Source organism: Branchiostoma belcheri, unplaced genomic scaffold (assembly GCF_001625305.1).
Source record: "Branchiostoma belcheri isolate BF01 breed outbred unplaced genomic scaffold, Haploidv18h27 scaffold128, whole genome shotgun sequence".
Taxonomy (NCBI): domain Eukaryota; kingdom Metazoa; phylum Chordata; class Leptocardii; order Amphioxiformes; family Branchiostomatidae; genus Branchiostoma; species Branchiostoma belcheri.
Genome location: NW_017802691.1, coordinates 666,262 through 678,503, shown reverse-complemented (window position 1 = coordinate 678,503; position 12,242 = coordinate 666,262).

The window sequence follows — 12,242 nt, the reverse complement described above, 5'->3', positions numbered from 1 at the left end:
GAGATGTGTTCTATTTTATATGCACACAGTGGGTGAGAAACATAACAGTAAAATGCGAGAAATTTGAAATTTCGACTTTGGGAAGTACTTTGGATTTTCTTAAATTTATTGGAAGGTTCCTCAATTCCCCCATATGTCAAGTTCTAGCTCCTGCTGGCTCCCGGTCAGATTCTGGAAACTTCAATTTCCTGTGTCCGAACTTTTGACCTCCTACAATTCTGCCTGCCAATCTTCCCTCACCCACGTGCTATCAACCTACTTTGTCCGGACAAGCATACACACAAGCCTGCAGACACCGCACCAAAAACAATACTTCCGGGTAGTCATTACAAAGACGACATTATATCTGTGTCCTGTTCCATCCACGATGTTTTACGACATGTGCTTACCATGTAACTTATCGCAGAGTGAAACTCCATATTCATGCGGTAGTGTCCTTTTTCTCCATTATGTATTGATTTTACCAACATTGTATGATGGAATTGTAATAAAATCTTTATAACCAAGCGATGAATGCGTTCCTATCTTGTCTCTTCTGTGTATGAATATTTATTTCATATAAGAGCTAGATATATATTGGTAGCTGGGCAGTCTATTACGATGTTGGTTTGATTTGAAGGTAATAAAATGAAACTAGGAACATCACTATACCAGCTTTTAAAAACAGAGCACCAATAACGTCCAACAAATGGACATACGTTATATGAAGAACGCCGTTAGAATTTTGAACATGTATTTTATAAGACATGAGACTGTATAACGTTTCGGCTTACAATGATTTCTTCGAGTATAGATATATCTAATGTCCTATCCATGCTTCATTGGATACGATGCAAACGATGGAAGTAAGAAGTAAAAATTTAACACTTCTAAATTAGAGCGGTATGGAGTTGGGGGTAGAGCAAGAATCTAGCTCAAGGACTTTCTGGCAAGGAGAAAACAACAAGGGCATAGTCTCAAGCATAAAGTGTCTCTGGTAAAAACAAGAATGAGAGCACAAGTATGTAGTGCAGGGACAATGAACAACAGAAATTCACTTCCTGAGAGTATGGTTTCCAGTAGAACTGTTGGCCAATTCAAGACCCGGCTTGATTAACATTGGAGGAAGCGGATGTACAAGCACGGAGGATGGGACTAGATCTGCCCACTACAGGCAACAACGCCTCCCTTGACTGAAGACGGTATCAAGGTCAAAATTTGCCAGGACACAAGTTGGCATCCGTTGATTATCAGGTTCAGGTAACATTCGTCGTACCATCGTACGCTTAGTGACTCAAGAGTTCATGCGCCTTATGATCCTTGATGACCTTTGGCTTTCAGGTCACATGAATGTCCTTCAGAAGTTCATAACTGAAGAAAGATGGCGGATGTTGATTGTATGAAAGCTTATCAAGGAGACCTTTTAGTTGTGAGTTTGGGTTGAACCTTTAACTTTAATTTACTTTTTCAGTTGGAGAACAGTTTGCTTTCCAACGCTTTAAAGTATCACGGTAATATGTTTGCCTGTCACTTCGTCCTTCGGTATAACGTTCGTCAATGCCTCTCCTCTCTCAACAAGGCGTCTCAACATCACGTCCAAGTCCTTCGGGGGAGAAACTTAATTAGGCTCGACATTGCCGCAGCATTTATTATTAATATAAATGCGAAACCCTACCGTCTTGTTTTGCTGCGTCAGTCCTTCTACTGGGCTGTTAAACGCGTGCATAATTCGGTCCTTGATTTCGCCATAGATTTCCATAAGTGCCAGTGCTTCGCTGCTTTAGAACCTGTTAGAAAGCGTTGAATGTTTAAACAGCCTGCAGCGATGATGTGCATTTCCGTTGGGCCATAACAAAACAAGTTGCCGGCCCTCGGATTTTGTTTGTAGAAAAGTTTGCTAAATTGGAAGATTGACATGAAAAGAAGAAAGCGGAAATTTCAGAGTTTCTTGTAACACACAGATTCAGATCCAGTTGCAAGTTCCCCTCTCAGTTCTTTACCATCGTGTTGTTCTTACTCAACATAAATGAAATATCTAGCGTCGGCAAGGGACGTCGCCTTAGATGAGACGTAAAAGGAGGCCACGAGTTTGAGGAGAGCCACACCTCAAGTACACGAATTGTTAAAGAAACAGCACCACAAAAAAACCCTCCCGCGGTTTGAGTGGTTCAAACATTACGGAAACAGTCCGGTCTCACACAGATGTAGCCACCGTACAAAACGTTTGGCTACATCTCAGGCGACAGAAAGAGCCTTATAAGATGGCTGTGGTTCCGTTGGGGGATTTATGGAACAATGCTACTTGGACACAAGTCGGGGACAGATCACCCCGGCTAGGTCGCCTGGAGGAGGGTGTCTGATGTTGAAAGACCCAAAACACCCGATGATCCCAGGTACATCACTGACGATGTGTCCTTGTTTGCAGCAGCACCACAAGTGTATTCTAGAATTAGACCTTTTCAAACCAAACGAAACAACAAAATGAATCGTTGTAGCCTAAGTGCACTGTTAATGTTCCAAGGAGTCACATCTGGGGTTCCGGACTTAAACCCACACTCGGGATCACCAGTTTTTCGCTACGGGGAGACATAACGTTCACACACCAGATGTACCTCTCAAGTTGTTAACAAAAGACGAGTTCTTATAACGACTGTAGTTTGCCTTAGGGAGGCCTTTGAAGTAGCGCAGATATGAGTTCTCCTGCCTTGTGGCAGAAATGTAACTACCGGGAAATATATAAAAACCAAAGGGGAACATCAAAAGAGGAGATGGTAAACAATGGCAATGAATAACATGTCGATTCGAAAGATAGCTACGGTAAGTTTGGAGACCAATGGGGTAGCTTTAAATAACGCTATGTATGTGTTCGATATTACTTTTAATTTAAATCAGGGCTTGATATTAATTACTTTCTTAGACCTGCTATTCATTATATTTTTTGCTCGACATTCTATGTGCCATCATAAACATATTACATAAATAGATTATAGACATATATATATGAGAGATTGAGACAGAAGAGAGAGAAGGTAGTACAGATACAATCGGAGCTGTACAAGTACTTCTGGTGTCTGTCTATCTGTATACCAACCAATGCTGAAATAAGACTAATATACACCTACAGACATAGCCACATCCACATCCATACTGACGATCAAAATGGGACTGGTCCGACAAATGGGCCTTTTCATACCCAAGTGAACCATTTACATGCTAAGACGGTCAGCACTTTTTCTACTTTTTCACGTACAGATATTTTCGCTCTGTTTCTAGCACCACCACCGGTCGCACCTAGCTTTGCACCTGGACATTATCCCCCAGAGAAGGTTTTGTTCCAGTATTTATATGATAAGAAGATATGGTATAGATGACTTATAGAGCTTCAGCTATTTATCTCATTTTTTTAATTCAAAAAACAATTTCAGCATAAACCCGTGATAACTACTTTCAGACGTGATAACGGTTGTATGAAGCATATCACATTATTTCGCTACAAGAAGAGAAATCAGGAATCGCATTCTTCTAGTGAATTAATGAGATAAGGGGTCGCTATCTCATTAATTCACTAGATAGAGATTCAGAACTCTTCTTCTAGTGAATTAATGAGATAAGGGGTCGCTATCTCATTAATTCACTAGATAGAGAATCAGAACTCTTCTTCTAGTGAATTAATGAGATAAGGGGTCGCTATCTCATTAATTCACTAGATAGAGATTCAGAAATCTTCTTCTAGTGAATTAATGAGATAAGGGGTCGCTATCGCATTAATTCACTAGATAGAGATTCAGAAATCTTCTTCTAGTGAATTAATGAGATAAGGGGTCGCTATCTCATTAATTCACTAGATAGAGAAATCTTGTTCTTCTTCTAGTGAATTAATGAGATAAGGGGTCGCTATCTCATTAATTCACTAGATAGAGATTCAAAACTCTTCTTCTAGTGAATTAATGAGATAAGGGGTCGCTATCTCATTAATTCACTAGATAGAGAAACCAGAATTCTTCTTCTAGTGAATTAATGAGATAAGAGGTCGCTATCTCATTAATTCACTAGATAGAGATTCAGAAATCTTCTTCTAGTGAATTAATGAGATAAGGGGTCGTCAGCTTTGGGGGCAGCTGGTCATAACAGAACCCCCCCCCCCGCTAAAGCCGGCCCGTTGACAAGGCTATCCTAAAACGTAACCATCAAAAAATACTGTACACAGTATTCTCCATTAAGTATGCGGAATCCCGGGATGTCACTGCAGGGTGTCACATATGAGTAAAGCTTGCCTAAAACGGCCACATCGAGCAGACCTTATCTCATTTTTTCCGCTGAGAATTAATGTGATAAGACAGTTCTGAAAAGGCGACTTCAAGTTAATACATGGATATCAGCATTATCAATGACACCGATAACGCCACTTCGCTGACATGAGAGGAAGTAAGACATAGCTTTGAGGTTAACTACAGCCGAACACAGGAAGCTCGGGGAAACGAGGAGTACGATCTTAGTATAGGACTCAACCCAATCTCATTATTAGTGTATGGTTGTTATCTGTGCCCATGATTTCGAAGATATCCATGAGGCCATGTATTGACTTGAAGTCGCCTTTTCGGAACTGTCTTATCACATTAATTCTCAGCGGAAAAAATGAGATAAGGTCTGCTCGATGTGGCCGATCTGCCCCCTTCTCATATTTTTATTACACGATGTACAGTATTTTCAAGCGGGGGTGTTTGTTCTTGGTCATTGCAATTGACTATTGACTATTGTAGTATTGACAGGACCGTCTTGTCAGGAGTGCCTTTATCTGCACTATTGACTGGACTTTTTTCTATCAGTTTTTAACCAATCAGAAGGCAAATGCTACTGTACCGTATGATTGGCATTTTACAATGGTGGCTACTGGCCACCATGATCTACATCACAGCGTGACGTTACCAATACAGAGTTTTTCAGCAGAATTTCATCAGGCATGATAAGCTGTCTGAAATACAAACACAGCAATGTGTGGGATGCAGTTCGACAAAGCAGTTAGTAGTCTGGAGATGGTTACAGCTGAACCGTCTGGAAATTTGGTCCCTTCTGTCTTGTCCATTAGCCTAACGGTCCTTCTCAGCCTTCTCAGTATGTGCTGATTCTTATCTCCTGGCTGCTCAGCAGGTATCACTGACCAAGGAAGGGTTGTTTATTTATCTTGGACGGAGTGGAGTAGGGAGCTATAATAGGTTTGGTAACCAGGCTGGGAACGGGTTTTCTGCGCGTGAAGAACTTGCGCGTGAAAAATTTGCGCGTGAAAAATTTGCGCGTGAAAAATTAAAGTCCTTTGAACATGTCAGAAAATATGAATTACCAAATTCTAATGCCGATAAATGTTACCCTGTAATATGATTTTCCATCTACAACCTGCGACCCCTTATCTCATTAATTCACTAGAAGAAGATTTCTGAATCTCTATCTAGTGAATTAATGCGATAGCGACCTCTTATCTCATTAATTCACTAGAAGAAGATTTCTGAATCTCTATCTAGTGAATTAATGAGATAGCGACCTCTTATCTCATTAATTCACTAGAAGAAGAATACTGACTCTCTATCTAGTGAATTAATGCGATAGCGACCTCTTATCTCATTAATTCACTAGAAGAAGAATACTGACTCTCTATCTAGGGAATTAATGAGATAGCGACCCCTTATCTCATTAATTCACTAGAAGAAGATTTCCGAATCTCTATCTAGTGAATTAATGAGATAGCGACCTCTTATCTCATTAATTCACTAGAAGAAGAATTCTGATTTTTCTATCTAGTGAATTAATGAAATAGCGACCCCTTATCTCATTAATTCACTAGAAGAAGAATCCATGAACTCTATCTAGTGAATTAATGAGATAGCGACCTCTTATCTCATTAATTCACTAGAAGAAGAATCAATGTACTCTATCGAATTAATGAGATAGCGACCTCTTATCTCATTAATTCACTAGAAGAAGAATCCATGTACTCTATCTAGTGAATTAATGAGATAGCGACCTCTTATTTCATTAATTCACTAGAAGAAGAATACTGATTCTCTATCTAGTGAATTAATGAGATAGCGACCCCTTATCTCATTAATTCACTAGAAGAAGAATTCTACTTCTCTATCTAGTGAATTAATGAGATAGCGACCCCTTATCTCATTAATTCACTAGAAGAAGAATTCTTGTTGTAGTAAAAAAAATTAATTAATCGCACCATAAGGACTTATCACCAGTTATTCCAGTTATCACTGGTTTCGACTCGAAATTCCTATCTCAACTAAATAAATGTGATAAATAATCAAGTCTGACTTATAGTGCTTGCAGGTGTGCAGAAAAACATAATCCAACTCTGCCTATAGTTACCGGTTAATGTTTTATCTTCAAACCGTCGCCCGAAGCCGTCCCAGGCGGCCCCTGAAACGCTAGGTGGGAATCCCCGGGATTCTGCTGTAATCTGCTTTGAGGAAACCGCGGTGTTATCTTCCTACAGCGGAACTTCCCACCGGCTTTACATCCGCAATAAACTCCAGGTGACATTGCCGGGTACAACTCGAGGAGTGTACTCGTATTATATCACAACTCTGACGGCTTTCAAAAACTCACTGTGACTGTAACTGGCGTCTATCAACCTGTGGATAGAGTGGCCAATGATATAGACCTACATGTACGATTGTTATGTAATACTAAATTATTATTATTGTGTGTTATTTTTCCCATTTATAGTATTATTTTATTGGCTCAGAGATACCTGAAAACCAGGTCAAAAGACCAGAGATACCTGAAAACCAGGTCAAAAGACCAGAGTGTAAAATAAATGAAATTACTTGTATTTACAAGAAATCGGAATATATGCTGCCGACCATTGTAAGGAAAAGTGCAACTGCTCGTCCATGGATAGGTGCCAGAAATGTTATTGTGTACAGCTCTGGTGCTAAACTTAAGCAATAAACTCCGACTGACATTGCCGAGTACAACTTGCCTCAGCTACTGTGTGCTCAATAATACAGGACAAGAAATCGGAACAAGGGGTCGTAATGGATACTTGTGATACTGCCGACCATTGCCACAAGAACATCAAGTGCAACTGCTCGTCCATGGACAAGTACCAGAAATGTTACTGTGTACAGCTCTGGTGCTAAACGTCCGCTTTCAGCCATTATATAACACACACCTTTAGTAAAATGTAAGAACATCAACAACTGCAACTGCTATTGGACAGGTGTCAGAATTCGCCCTGGTGCTAATAAGAATGGATACTGGTGCTTTTTAGAACTTAATCACGAAATGAAAGGTATAAGATCAAAATGCTAAATGTAAAGGAACTAATGAAAAACTATCATGAAAACTAATACATATGAATTAATATCATCGGCATAACAACCAGTATCACCTGGTGCTAATCGGAACGGATACTGGTGCTTTGGCGTAGTGTGTACAGTGTTATCTTTCTACAGCGGAACTTCCCATGCATGTCTATTTATCTTTCAATTGTTACATTTTATTTTTAAGTGCAAAACAATGAATACAAAATAAAAGAACAGCTCATGGTCATGGATAGGTGCCAGAAATGTCACTGCGCGCAGCACTGGTGCTAATCGGAATGGATACTGGTGCTTTGGTGTAGTGGGTATGGCGTTATCTTTCTACAGCGGAACTTCCCGCCGGCTTTCCTTCCGCAATAAACTCCAGCTGATATTGCCGAGTACAACTCACGGCGTGTACTCGTATTATACAGGGCAATAAATCTGAATGGATACTAGTGCCTTGGCGTAGTTGGTAGAAAGAGTGTTCGTATTGTATTAGGAAGGAAGCAGGTTTCAAAAGGGATTCTATCTGCTCTGCTGTTTGTATATTTATTTGTGATTGTGTATGTCATACGTATTATGTATCATATCATTTTCCCTAGTTTCGACTTGTCATTCGAGGAAGTGCTGAAGTTTGTTATCAATGCTGGATTATATACCTAAAGAAAAAATACTGACTTACTGTTTTGTTTACGATCTACAGTTACAGTATGAGTACAAACTTTGTTCTTTTTTTTTAATGTAATCATCAAGTCAGTGTGGCCTAAAGGGTCTCTGGTAGCTTCCAACTGACGTATATACCACTAGTTTACGACTAAAGACTTGAAAGCGCTGTCCCCAGGATGAGAAGAGGGTGTAATCCGAGCCCTACTTCCCTTCCTCTGGTATCATATTCTTTACGTAAGTTTCCATCTGTCATCTTTCGAGTACTAAAAGCAATATTGTTTTGTTTACGATCTACAGTTACAGTATGGTTGAAAACTTTGACTTGATTATATGGATGGTTTCCAAAGAAAACAGTGTGGCCTATAGGGTTTTTATAAGTCTCTGGTAGCTTCCAACTGACGTATATACCACCAGTTTACGACCAAAGACATGAAAGCGCTGTCCCTCGGGTGAGAAAAGAGGGAATATATTAATAACATGTGCCGCCGCTTCCTCGGGAGTTTCAGCGCGCCAAATTGCTTTCCAGTGACCCTGAGGATCGGCTTTAACTGTTTTTCTCCAGTCCCGGATCAGACTCGCGTCTGGGTGTAAGCCAGAGTAAGTCTACACCGAGGAAATTACCGTCCGTAAGGGCATCGTAATGATGATGGTTATATTGTGTTCACAGTTCAATATCCTGATCACGTAACTTGCTATTGAATGTATATTGTCTACATTGAAGTTTTACACTGCTTATTTTATAAGAACTGTCGCAATGCCTAGTGGCGTCATCTTACTATATATAATAGACAGTATTATAGATATGTAGTACAGTAATGATGATGGTTATATTGTGTTCGGAGTTCAATATCCTGGTCACGTAACGTGCTATTGAAAGTATGATATTGTCTACGTTTAAGTTTTGCGCTGCTTAATAATATTCTGGTAACGTTGCCAGATAGGGATAGTAGTCCAAGAATTGTTAGCTGTAATGGTAAGTTTACGGTATAGAGGTGTCAGTGAAAACAGTGAACATAAAAGTACGGTGAAAAAAACAAGAATCACAGTATGCGAAGCGGGCATGGTGGCGTAATTTTTGGAGTATCGCCTTGTAATGGCTATATTGTGTTCACAGTTCTATATCCTGGTCACGTAACGTGCTACTAAAAGTATGATATTGTCTACATTGAAGTTTTACGCTGCTTAAGAACTGCGCCTTGTGGCGTCATCTCACTATATATAAGAGAATTGTAGTACAGTAATGATGATGGTTATATTGTGTTCGGATTTTAACATTCTGGTAACGTTGCCAGATAGGGAAACTAGTCCAAGAATTATTTGTTAACAGTATTAAGTTCACGGTTCTGAGGTGGCAGTGAAAACAGTGAACATAAAAGTACAGTGAAAAAAATCAAGAATCACAGTATGCGAAGCGGGCATGGTGGCGTAATTTTTGGAGTATCGCCTTGTAATGTAATTTCATAAGAACGGTCACTGTGCCTAGTGGAGTCACCTTAGAGTTATAGTTTTGTAATGGCTATGGCTATATTGTGTTAACGGTTTCATATACTAGTCATGTAACGTGCTACTGAAAGTATAATACTCGTATTGGTTAAAATGTGCGCCTTGTGGCCTCATCTTACGAATTATAGTCTTCTAATGGCTATGATTGTATTGTGTTCGCAGCTTCATATAACAGTTACTAGTCACATGACTTGCTACTGAAAGTATGCTATTGTCTACATTGAAATTTTACACTGCTAAAAGCAATAAGGTATCTAGGGGGCATATATAAACTTCCTCATACTACGTAGCACAGTTCACCACGTGTGTTACACTGTGTACCTGTGTGTCAGAATGCCGAAGGGCAAGGAAAAAACCGGCATGGCTCTCTAGAAAGTCTACGAAGAGAAATGTAGTGGAAAAATAAAGTTTCAGGATGATGGAGAAAGTGCCTGCCAACGGAAGTTCAAGTGAGATAAGTGAAACAGATGCTTGGGGGGGGGGGGGCATCTGACTCAGGAAAAAAGGTTGTCATCACTAAGCAGCAAGATGAAGACATTGCGTCGCTTTCCAAAGCACATACAGGTTGTCTGCAGTTGCACTAAACGCTGCAAGCCACCTTAATTTTATCGTCTATCAGAACCACATTGGCAACATGTTTTTTCAGGCAAAAAAATTGCTTTAAACAAAGCCAAAAAAATGAATCTTCCAGCCAGCCCATCTAGCTACACTGAATCAGCTCCATCCGTTTAAAAAACCGGTCCCCGAGGTCTGGGTTTCCAAGAAGCTGACCAGTGGGTTAGATTTTGGCCCTGCCTAACGTAAAATATCCCCGAGCTGGCTGGAATCTCCAGAGTTTTTCCATTGCAAGTTGACCTAGGTAACCAAGTGCAAATGGTTCCAGATACTGTACATGTACAACGAAAAATGGTATTCTCATAACATTTAAAGACTGATGATAGAAGTATAAGTGTTATTTTGTTTTCAATGTTCATGCTTTTAAAAAGTCCCCTGGCTTGTTGAGCCACCTTGGTTGTATGTATACCGGCAAAAATTCCAGTAATGTCCAGTTGTGGAGAGACACAAATATAAGGACATTCAAATTCTACGTTTTCACATTGAATGAGATTGTAATTACTTTATTTGACAACTAAATGCAGCCGTGGTATTAGCCGTATTGAATAACAAAAATATTTCCCTTATTCTAGAAGAAAATAGAAACCACGAATGCGCGAGATGGGGTGTTGCTTAGTATCGTGTAGAAGTAAAAGTAGAGGGAGATGTTTCCAAGCGCCAGTAGATATGACGAGTATCGGATAACGTCTATAAAATCTTCCAACAAAGAAACAACACTACCATGTTTCTAAACATATGAGCAAAAATCAAGCAACAGCAAGAAACCAAGTGGCACAAGTAGCGCCTCAAGCCACGGACATGTCCGGACGCGAAGCCAAGGACAAAGAGAAAATGCCCACCCCAAGATGGCGGTCAGTCGGTCACATCAACTTCAACTATCAAAGACCACAGAATGCATGAAAATTTTCAACGCTACGAGCCATCATGCCTTGTACGAAGACTCAGTGGTGTCACAAACACATAGGGAGAGTTTATAGGAGAGAACTGACAAGAAAACGGCGACCAAGAGAAAACAAAATACCAGAACACAAACCCCAAACCACACCGAACGCTGTCACTGAGAAGACTGACTCCCGTCTGGTTTTCTCTCACACACCAGCGATCCCATATCCCTCCGCGCGGAAGTTTCTGAGTCGAATCACCAAAATGAACGTAGCAGAAAATTGTTCAGTGAAAAAACGTGGGTAACTTTCTCTAGTTTTTTATTAAAAGGTTGAACACGGATGGTACCACTTTCTGTCAGCGTCTGAATATGGAGGAGATACGGCAGCCGGAGTTATGACGGGAAAACCCTTCACTCATATTCACTCATTCATATGCAAATGACTTTTTTAAGTATTAAGCAAATAATTCTTGTTTGATTCTGACGTCCAAAATAATTAGTTACTGGTGCCAATGATTTTAGAATTCGAGAAAATTCTGCATCGTCCAATTATAACGCCGGAATGAAATTAGACTATTTTCTGTCTATTTTGTGTTGTATGACTATATCATAATGTGATTAGCCAGATTTTTCAGTGCCAGTACAGTTAGATTTTTGTTTACAGTATGACAGACAGAAATGGCGATACCTGGCGCAAACAATGATATTCTTTCATATTCTGTAATGACTATAATACATTATAAAAGCAGCCGATGAGACATTATAAAAACAGCATTCATCATTTCACATCGATAAATCTCAATAATATTCTCAACATGAACGCCATATTGGATTCGTGCTCATTTGCATAAGTCAAAGGTCAGGGATATCTTTCAGATCATTTATCACAGCGACAAACGGGACAGAAGACCTGACATTTATTCGATACTTCAGACGGCATTATGCATCACTTGGCGACGCCCGGAGCCTTGTTTGACTCTTCTGTGGCACTTAAATCATTTACATTGACGTCTCCGTGTTGGAATATTGAGTTACATGTACAAAGGATTGTCACTATATACATGTAGTAAATGCCTGTTTAGAATGTTCAGTGGGGAAGGTTAAGAAAAATACAAAATAATTTAATTTAACATTAAAGTAAAACTAGAAACGTAACATTTAAACAAATCGTAAGCAAATTCCACATGGTCTATCCTAGAGTCTATCCCCCCCCCCCAAAAAAAACTGATAATTCTTACTCAAACACATTCATATACTAGTGCATGGTGATCAGCCCCTCCAACTTG